Here is a 10,200-nt window from a genome sequence, read left to right as displayed (position 1 = left end):
TGCTCTCTCTTCCTCTCTCATGTGAGAACATTGTAAAACCACTTTTGATGATTTGCCTGCATCGACTTTAAAGGAAGGGTCATGTGCTCAAGTGCTGGCGTTTTGTTGCGCCTGGATGAGTTGACATTTTAGAGTTTTTCTACTCAGCAGCCAGAATATATTGAGTGGTGCCACAGAAGAGCTCATACTTAAGACTTTCCTTTTTGATGAAGCTTATAGTTAGGGTTGGCTCAGGTGACACTGAACTATCCCTTAGTTATGCTACTATAAGCCCGGCCTGTTGAGCGATGGTGCACCTATCCTCTAATTTCTATTACAACTCTTGCAGTTGTGTGCTAGTATATCATGTTAACAGCCGTGTGTTCCTCTCCACCTCTGTCTTTTTCTGACTCTACCCGGCCGACTTCAAGCACATGGGTCCCTAGATATGAGCTTAAAGGGGAACTACCGTTTTTTTACAACCTGGACCTTATTTCTAGCATGAAATACGATCGTTTACTCACCCATATAACTTTGGTGTCATTTTTAGTTCTTTGGAAGATATTTAGCTCCATAGTGGGAGTGACTGGCGCACCGAAATGCAGCCTCTAAATAACGCATTATTTGCCGCGAAACTCGTGCTAGTGCTATTCCCCGTTGAGTCCGGAGTTACCCGTTATCTATTTGCGGACGTGCAGTGGTTTGTTGTTCCAGAAATAATGTCCAGGTTGTAAAAAACGGTAGTTCCCCTTTAAAGTTCTGCTCAAGGTTTCCTCCTGTTAAAAGAGAGCTTTTCTTTTCTTGCCACCGTCACCTTCGTGTTTACTCTGAGGATTTTTTAGGCTGTTTTTTTTTGTAAAGCATCTTGAGGCAATTTGTATTGTAATTGATGCTATATAAACAAAATTGAATTAAGCTGAATTACAGTAGTATGCTGTTAAAGCGTAATCACATTGTCAAGTGGGATATTATAGCTCAAATGCCAACAGATAATAACCGATTATTAAAGCTTGTTAAAGTTTCATGTTCTTGAAAAGAAACATGTGAAATGGCCCAGGGCAGGGGCAACATGTGATGAGTGAGTGATTCATGCTGAAACACGTTATCCCTCGTTCTCATTAAATCAACATCAAAGACATGATCTTTGAAAGCTTCTCTTATATTTTCAGGAGATTTGCCGTTATCTTGTCCCCATCTCTCCTTGCAGTTCCCTCGAGTCTCTCATTTCTCAGTTATGGGGTTTTGAGACTAAATTATTTTTGCTGTAGCGTTTTGGCACTGTATAAGCCAAGAGATTACATGTTCGTCACTTGTCAGTTTTAATCATCTTCGGAGTAATCCAGAAAACAAGTTGAAGCAAGTGTAGCTGGACTGGTAGGGCTTCTTGAAGACTTGTCATCGCTCATCCAAGCAGCTTTTACGGTAATAAAAGACCGGTTTTGGTTTTTAAAAGCAACATCTGTTGGTGTTACATGAATAGAGGTAAAACCTTTTGGAGACAGGTAAGTATCCATAACTCTAACCAGTTAACAGACCAGGGTCTGTTACAGGTGGTTGACAGGTGGGGAGTTCAAACTCCTCACCTGTCTTTTAGAACTGAGGAAGCAACTTGGATGAAATGTCTTCAAGAAGCTCTACAAGTCCAGTCGCCCTTGTTTCAGCTTTTTTTTTTTTTTTTTTTTTTTTTTGGTTATACCTTGACCAGGATGTCTGAGAACATTGCAGACATATCAGTTGATGAAGTTTGCTTCATCTTTTGCATGGCTGCTGCTATTTATTTATTTTTCCAGGGAAGGGCAGCCAGAGAATTCTAGTGAAGGTGGAATCACACATACAAATGCTGAGTCAAGTCAAAGTTTATTTCTATAGGACATTCAAAAACAACCTCAGTTGACCAAAGTGCTGTACAAGGAACACAAATATAGATAAATCAACAATCCACATTAACATAAAAAGCAATAAATATGAGCTAAAGCAAGCAATAAAACATCAAGAGTAAAATAAACTGCGTTTGCACAATAAAAGCCAAGATAGCCTGCCCAGTCTGGACTGAATGCCACAGAGACGAAATGGGTCTTAAATGGTCAGCTTTAAAATGAAAGAGTGCGGTGTTCCATAGTTTGGGAGGCGCTATTGCCTCTGTTTTTGAGCCTGGATCTGGAGAAGTCCAATAGCAATTGGTTTGGTGACCCCAGTGGTTTGGCTGGAGTATGACGATGTAGGGGCTTGGACAAGTAAGGTGGTGGTGTGGTGGTTAGCATTGATGCCTCACAGCAAGAAGGTCCCGGGCTCGAACCATAGGCCGACTGGGGCCTTTCTGTGTGGAGTTTGCATGTTCTCCCTGTGTCTGTGTGGGTTCTCTACGGGTAGTCCGGCTTCCTACCACCGTCCAAAGAAATGCTGGTTAGGTTCATTGGTGATTCTAAATTGGCTGTAGGTGTGCATATGAGTGTGAATGGTTGTCTGTCTCTCTGTGTTAGCCCTGCTATAGTCCCAATGACAGCTGGGATAGGCTCCAGGTCCACTTTTGTCTCCACCAACTCCGAGGTCAAATGTGTGTATCATTTTGCCAACTTCGCTGTTTGGTGGCAGTGCAATCTGGGACTTTAAATGCCCTGTTGAGTGTCTGTTATACAGGAGTGTAGTGAAAGTAATGAAACTGTGGTGGTTTTGGACACAGCTACAGAAGCCTCACTCAAAACGGAATGCTTGCTAAACAAAATGCAAATAAGTGTGCTCTTGGTGTTCCCACCAGCACCATCAACCTGTTTACATTCCTAGCTGTGGACACTATTAACACGGAGCTTGAACTTCTTGTTTCATGAGTCAGTGGAATGATAGTAAAAAAGAAAAATAAAATTTTAAAAAAATCACATTTCAACAGTAACTTCAACTTGTGGCTCTTGAACACACCCGTAAAACCAAGGACAGATTTGTAAGAAGACTCTTGTGGTTGGTGGCGCCTCGTGGGTGGACGAGTTGTAATTGAGGCGTTTATTGCTAGCTATTTGGCCCCAAATGTAGCAGAATTATTTGAAATTGCAATAATGGCGGTCATTATTTGGATCGCATATTCGGTCGGGTCTCATAATCCCATTAGAGACATGGGCTGGTGAACATACACATACAGTAGTTATGTAATGTAAATATACAGACAAGGGTAGCATATGTTCAAGCCTCTAGGCCCACAGACACACACACACACACATATACAGTGACTGCGTCGGGTAAACCAGTGCCACCTCGATGATTGATGAGGCTTTAGTTGTTATTTCCACACCCTATCCACCACAGAATTCGCCATCTCCAGAGAAAGCTGACATTAACAAATGTGTTTGTTTTCAAGCTTTTTTAAGATAAAAAAAAAAAAAAAAAAAAAAAAAAAACCTGAATGTCTTCACTCCGGACTTTGTGAATGCACCCACCAACCTTTCTATTTCCAAGCACTTATTTAGATTGGGGTTGGAGTGTTCAGCAAAACAGACGGAAACTTTCTCACACTGTGTGAGGTAATCTCATTTTGGCTGCTATCTGGTGGGGATGAGAGTCAGTATCCTCAAGTCTGGCCAAGCCGGGTAAAATAGAGAATTGAAGGAAGAGGGAGATGAAGCTAGGTGTTGAACGCAATGACTGCTAATAGAAAGGTACTTTTCTTTAACCATTTACACCCAAGGGGAGCTAGGTATGTAGTTGAGGTGGTTTGGGTGAAGGATATCTCGTAGTTATCCTTAGAGGCTTTTCCTGCAACCATCAAAAGGTCAACTTGTACCAACCTGCAAGGATTAAATATCCCATCTAATCAGGGAATGAACTTTGGGCTCTGGATGGATGAATGAATATGAATATTTTCTCTTTAACCCAGATCTAACCGTACAGTAGTTGAAACTGCATTCCAAAAGCTGCACCTGTCCAAATGTCAGTATCACTGTCTGAATTCACGCATGAGATGCTTCAACTCACTCGACTGTGCAGCAACTTGTTCGCAGCCGGAAGGTGGAATTCCATTCAGTGTGAATCATGACATCAGACTTTGGAAGTGTCGGCCCTGATGTTAAATGCTACTCACTCACCTGCAAAAGAAATACCCGACCAAACCATGCTGCAGGGCACAGCCCATACTTTGAATCCAACCTTAAAAACATGCCCAAACTTTTTGCCCATCGACTGTCGAAAGGTCATGGGTCAAACTCAAATAAATTAAACAAATGGGCAACTGTTCAGAAAGACAAAGGTTGTAGAAAGGTCAAGACTCCAGCAGTGGCCTTGAGGCCACTAGCCAAAATGTGTCGGTGTAAAAAAGTTGTTCCATTTACTTCAAGTGCTGCTGGAGTTTTGACCTTTCTGCAATTCCTTCATGCACTCTGTTAGTAGGTGAAGTGGCACCAGAAAACCATTATTTCCAGAAAGACCAGAAGGTTGTCAGTACCCAACCACTGATTCCACCAAGTACTTTAACTATGTGTGCAATCTCAAGGTCTTGTCCAGGGTGTACCATGCCTCTTGCCCAATGACATCTGGATTTGGCTCCAGCCCACCAGTGACGGTAATAGATAATGAACGGATAGACATTAAGTGCCATTTTCAAATTGCAAAAAATTAATGCGCTTGGCTCTATTCAGACACTTGTCATAACAAATAAATTGGCAGGATGTAAATGCAAATATTAACTAGCAGAACAAATTATACTCTGTACTTCTGTCTGGGCTCATTACAGTCTAGGAAATGAAAAGCAGAACAGTTTAATTTTAAGGCTTTCAACAAATCACATGCAGCACAGGAGGCCAGCCTATAGTGGTGAACTGTAAACGGTATAGGATCAGCTACACTCATGGGTGTTGAAAGCACATCCCCGTTAACAAGGGTGTTTCTGTGACACACAGAGTCTCTGGGTGCAATGCACTCCAAGCTTGGAGGACAAAGTACTCATGAATTATTTCCATTACTCTGGGCTCTTGTGAAACGGACATAAATAAAAGCAGTACTGGTGTTAACATGTGTTGGGCTGGAAAAACTTTTTCTTAAAGCACTTTGTTGTTTTTGCCCATAATACGGTTTATACACAATCAGCCACAACATTAAAACCACTGACAGGAGAAGTGAATAACATTGACCATCTTGTGACAATTCAATGTTCTGCTGGGAAACTTTTGGACCTGGCATTCATTGGTGTGGATGTTACTTAGACATGTAGCACCCACCTAGACCAGACCAGGCACCCCCACCCCATTGACACTCCTTGATGGCAGCAGCCATCCCCAGCAGGATGCAGCCTGACCCTACCACAAAAACACGAAGAACAGCACAAGGTGTTGACCTGGCCTCCAAATTCACTAGATCCCAAACTGATCAAGCATCTGTGGGATGCTAACAACTAACAACATTATGTAGCCAGACACCACAGGACACCCTCAGAAGGTCCATGTCCATTCTCTGATGAGTCACAACAAGGGAGACCTGTACAATATTAGGAAGATGGTCATAATGTTATGCCTGATCGGTGTGTCTCAGTTTCGCTAACTGTTGATATTATGTGTACTTGATGTTGCTACCTGTCTCTTTATATCCCTGTAAATGTAACTGAAAGGATCTGCAAATTAAATTACCTGACAATTTGATCAAGGAATTCTTAATTAACTGGAGAAAGGGATGTTTTCCGCGTTCATCGAGCCCTCGTGTGCATTTGTGCGTGTGGTCAGCTGGCGTGCTCGGCGGTGTTTCCACACCAGCAGCACTGTCACTCAGCCAGGAACAGAGTAGGACTGGGGCCAGTCCAGGGAAGATAGAGCCAATTACTGATGAAACAAAGAAAACTCATTCACATTTCCACATCAAACCCTGCCAGTGCACACAGTGAACATAATAATCATAACTGCCATGACTTAGCTGTGCTACAGGAAATTTCACATCATGTGGATGTGCGTGATCGTTCATCCGTTTGCACACCATGACCCAAACCTAATTCATTTAATCTAACCTGATAGAAGTTTTTTCCTCTGCAATCCTTGCATTGCATTTTGCAGTCCTTCTAACCCAATGAGAAAGGCTGTATTAACATTAATAACAATAATAATAATAATAATAATAATCTTTACTGTATTGATCCCACTTGGATTTGACCAATCCATTTGTATACACAGTGGTGTGTACACTCTGAGTCGTGGGTTGCCACCTGTGCAGCAGAAAACTCTATTTCTGGCGCAACTTCACCCGTTACCAAGGTGCATGAAGGAGGAAGAGGTTTTGGCAGCACCTAGGGAGCAGTTTGGGGCTTAGTTGCTTGCCCATGGATAAAAGCTACAACCTTAACCACTATTGCCCCCAAAGTATTTGGCAGAAGTGGGATTCAAACCCACACCCGCGAAGAGACTGGAGCCAAATACCAGCACTTTAGACCGCATGGCCACGCTTCCTTACTAACGGGCCTGATAATATTTGCCTCACCGATTCTACTGACAATGATGTGAAAGGACGCAGTAATACTATTTGGATCAAAATACACCGATCAGGCATAACATTATGTCCTAATATTGTGTAGGTCTCCCTTGTGGTGACTTATCAGAGAATGGACATGGGCCTTCTGAGGGTGTCCTGTGGTGTCTGGCAACAGGATGTTGTTAGTGGGGGGACCTTTGGGTCCCATGGGTTGAGGGGAGGGTCCTCAGTGGATCATTCCACAGATACTTGATCAGTTTGGCATCTAGTGAATTTGAAGGCCACAAGTGGTTACAGAAGATAAATGAATTTTGATGCCAGGTAAACATTTTTCTTATCCGAGGTCAAGTTGCAGTGACACCAGTCTACAACAGGCTCCACATATTTCCCTTCTTCTTGGGGGATCCCCAGGCGTTCCCAGGCCAGGCAAGATATATAATCCTACCAGCGAACTATGGGTCTACCCCAGCTTAGGAGGCATCCCCAGGAAATTCCCAAACCACCTCATCAGGTTCCTTTCCACACATATGACCAGCAGCTCTGCTCCCAGCACCCTCCACACTGAGCTGGAAGGTAAAGATTCTGATTTACCGGTCGGCCCAGTGTCCAACCATCACCTATGGTCATGAACTTTGGGTAGTGACTGAAAGAATGGCATTATGGATGCAAGTAACTATGTAGCGTATCCAGAGCACCACGAATCCAACCTCAAACATGTGTTTCCTCACACAGACACCGCCAAACTGTTGTTAGCAATCAAGGGGAACATGCATCATCGTGTATAATTTGATCTTTAATAAAATACCTAAAACTGCCTCATCTGTTGAGTCAACATTCAAACCTGAAAATGAAAACAATCCTTTTCACATTCACTCTTTCACCATTTTTTTTTTCCTTTTTCCAGAGCATTTGCTTTTCCACTCTTATAAATCATCTCCAGTCACTGTGTGTTTAACACAGCAAATTGGATCACGGGTCAGTTTGATTGATGGGACTGAGTTTGAGCCTCATTTCGCAGGAATATTTACTTTTATTCAACGTTTCCATCACGGTGTTTATATCCAGAGACGGGAAACGTGGCACAACAGCAGCAGCATGCTGTATATCTATAGGATAAATATATATACACACATATATATACACACATATATATATCATGAATCAGGGAAAATTAATGCAAAACTGATCTGAAAGCAGCCTTCGTTACTGCCATGCTAATGAAGAAGGAAAGCAGAGTGAATATTGGTGATGAATGAGCCGCTTTGTGAGCTGTACACATTATTTCAATCAAACGGGTCTTCTGGCTAAACTCACATTCTGTACCGTACTGGATTTGGAAAAGTTGCCTCGCTCAAACTTTTGGAAACGGTTTTCCTGAGAGATAATTGAGCTATTACTGCTGGCCTCTCTGAAATCTGGAGCTCTGTAGAGGTACACAAAAGTCAGTTTCAGATATAATAAAAAAAAAAAAACACATCCTATTTCGAAACATGAACTCATTAATATTTGAGTTCATGAATAATTTTTCTTTAACGACTCCGCGAGTTTGTTCAAAGCTGATAACCCGTGTTATCTCTCCACGACCTGACGATGTTCCAAAGAGCTTCTTGTGATGTCAAGAATGTTTGTCTTTCTCAGAGTTCAAGTGCCTCCATAAATGTTTAGTGTTCTTGAGTTCAGGCGGCTGTGCAAGAAAGTCCATGGCAGACAAACACTCCTCGGCCTTCTCTGGTCAAGCAGTTCTTCACAGATCTGAGGTTTGATTGCGCTCATTATCCCGCTGCAGAATGAATTCGTCTCCGATGAGAAATACAAAGCAGAGGATGCAGGACATCTCTGAAGAATAATGCTTCTTCTCCTTGGTCGGGCATGAGATGATCTTGTATCAGAGCATCCTCATTTACACTCTTCTCTTACTGCCTCTATTCTTGGATTCATCAGTGTCTAGGATCTTTTTCCATCATCCACTGTGGAATGCTGTTATGTCTCACCACGTCTTTGGCCTTGGAGAAATGCTTTAGAGCAATATTTCTGCTTCAGGTGTTTCGTTCCGAGTCCAGCGTCTAGGAAATCAATTTTGAATCAATTTTTGTCAATGGAATGACCTCAAATCAGTTTGCTCCGGTTTTCATGGAGGCGAAGTCCTCCACAACTCGTCAAATGTGGCTGTGCCGTTTGAAACGTCACTCTCTCCTACAGCCGTCTTCACAATGGCATCTCAATTTGCCACTATCTCTCATCTCAGTGAGCAAAGCTTGATATGCTGATCGTCTGATGGTGTTTATAGTCTGCCTCGTTATGCTTTGGATGGAACTGATCCAGTTTCCACGAATGATCAGGGCACACCTGAAATAGTTTTGATTTAGTTGTGAGTTTAGATCTGCAACAGCCCTTTGGTTTCCTTTACTCCTCTTTTAATGTGAGTCATACAAGTGTCTTAAAGGTTAGCCAGTCCTTTAGAATTGAAGAAGCTCCTTGGATGGAACGTCTTGGAGAAACTCTGCAAGTCCAGTTGTCTTTCTTTAGTGTTTTTGGATATGCCATGACCTGGATGACTGAGAACCTCCACAAACACCAATCAGCCACAACATTATGACCACTGACAGGAGAAGTGAAACTTATATAAACCAACTTGTGACAGTTCAATGTTCTGCTGGGAAAGTTCTGGACCTGGCATTCATTGGTGTGGATGTTACTTTGACATGTAGCACCCACCTAGACCAGACCAGGCACCCCCACCCCATAGCAATGACACTCCTTGATGGCAGCAGCCATCCCCAGCAGGATGCAGCCTGACACAGACACACACACAAAAACACTTTAGGAACAACCAAAAAAAACAGCGCAAGCTGTTGACCTGGCCTCCAAATTCACTAGATCCCAAACTGATCAAGTATCTGTGGGATGATCCACAGAGGCCCCTCCCCTCAAAGCCCCCCCCCCCCCCCACTAACAACATTATGTTGCCAGACACCACAGGACACCCTCAGAAGGCCCATGTCCATTCTCTAATGAGTCACTAAAAGGGAGACCTACACAATATTAGGAAGGTGGTCATAATGTTATGACAGGCCATCTTAAAGACATTGCACAAGCTCCAAACATGCATCTGACCATCTTTTTCTAAAAACCTTAATTCACATTAATTTCAACCTTGTCTTGCTGAGGCTGTGGGTAATGTGTAAGTATCAAATAATGTGCTCTCTGCATAATAACCTCTGTCTACACTAAATATGTTAATGTTGCACAGTTTATTAAGCGGAATGAGACATGAAATAGGCTGCAGCACTGAAGAACATTTTTACACAGAAGCTCTGTGGCTTTGGGTTCATTACCGTTGGTTTTATTAGAGCCGGTGGTAAACTCCAGAGTTTATAGTAAAACTCAGAGCCACTCTCAACTAAGAAAAAAGAAATGCCTTGTTTTTGTACATTCTGTAATGTACTTTGCAGGCGACATGGTCTACAGTTCAGCGTTCAGTGTTGCATTATGCATCAGCATGAAAACAGAGGAGCGGGGGCCAGCAGTGTAGTTACGGGGCGCCACGATCTACGCCACTGCGGTGCAGTTATTTGGCTGAATCCCTACGCGCACACAGCTACACACTGTACACAACATTACCGAAAAACAAACGCTTACAACACATTAACCCAGCGGTGTGTGTGTGTGTTTGTGTTTGCACGGATGATGCTTGTGTCATTTGGCCCCATGTAGAGCTGCAGCTCTCACAGAGTGTGTCGCCAGTGTCCCGCAGCGTCCCATAAATCCCCCCCAAACGGGATTTGGACT

The sequence above is a fragment of the Chelon labrosus genome (assembly GCF_963514085.1).
Source record: "Chelon labrosus genome assembly, chromosome: 10".
NCBI lineage: Eukaryota > Metazoa > Chordata > Actinopteri > Mugiliformes > Mugilidae > Chelon > Chelon labrosus.
Note: the sequence above shows the minus strand (reverse complement) of the source record.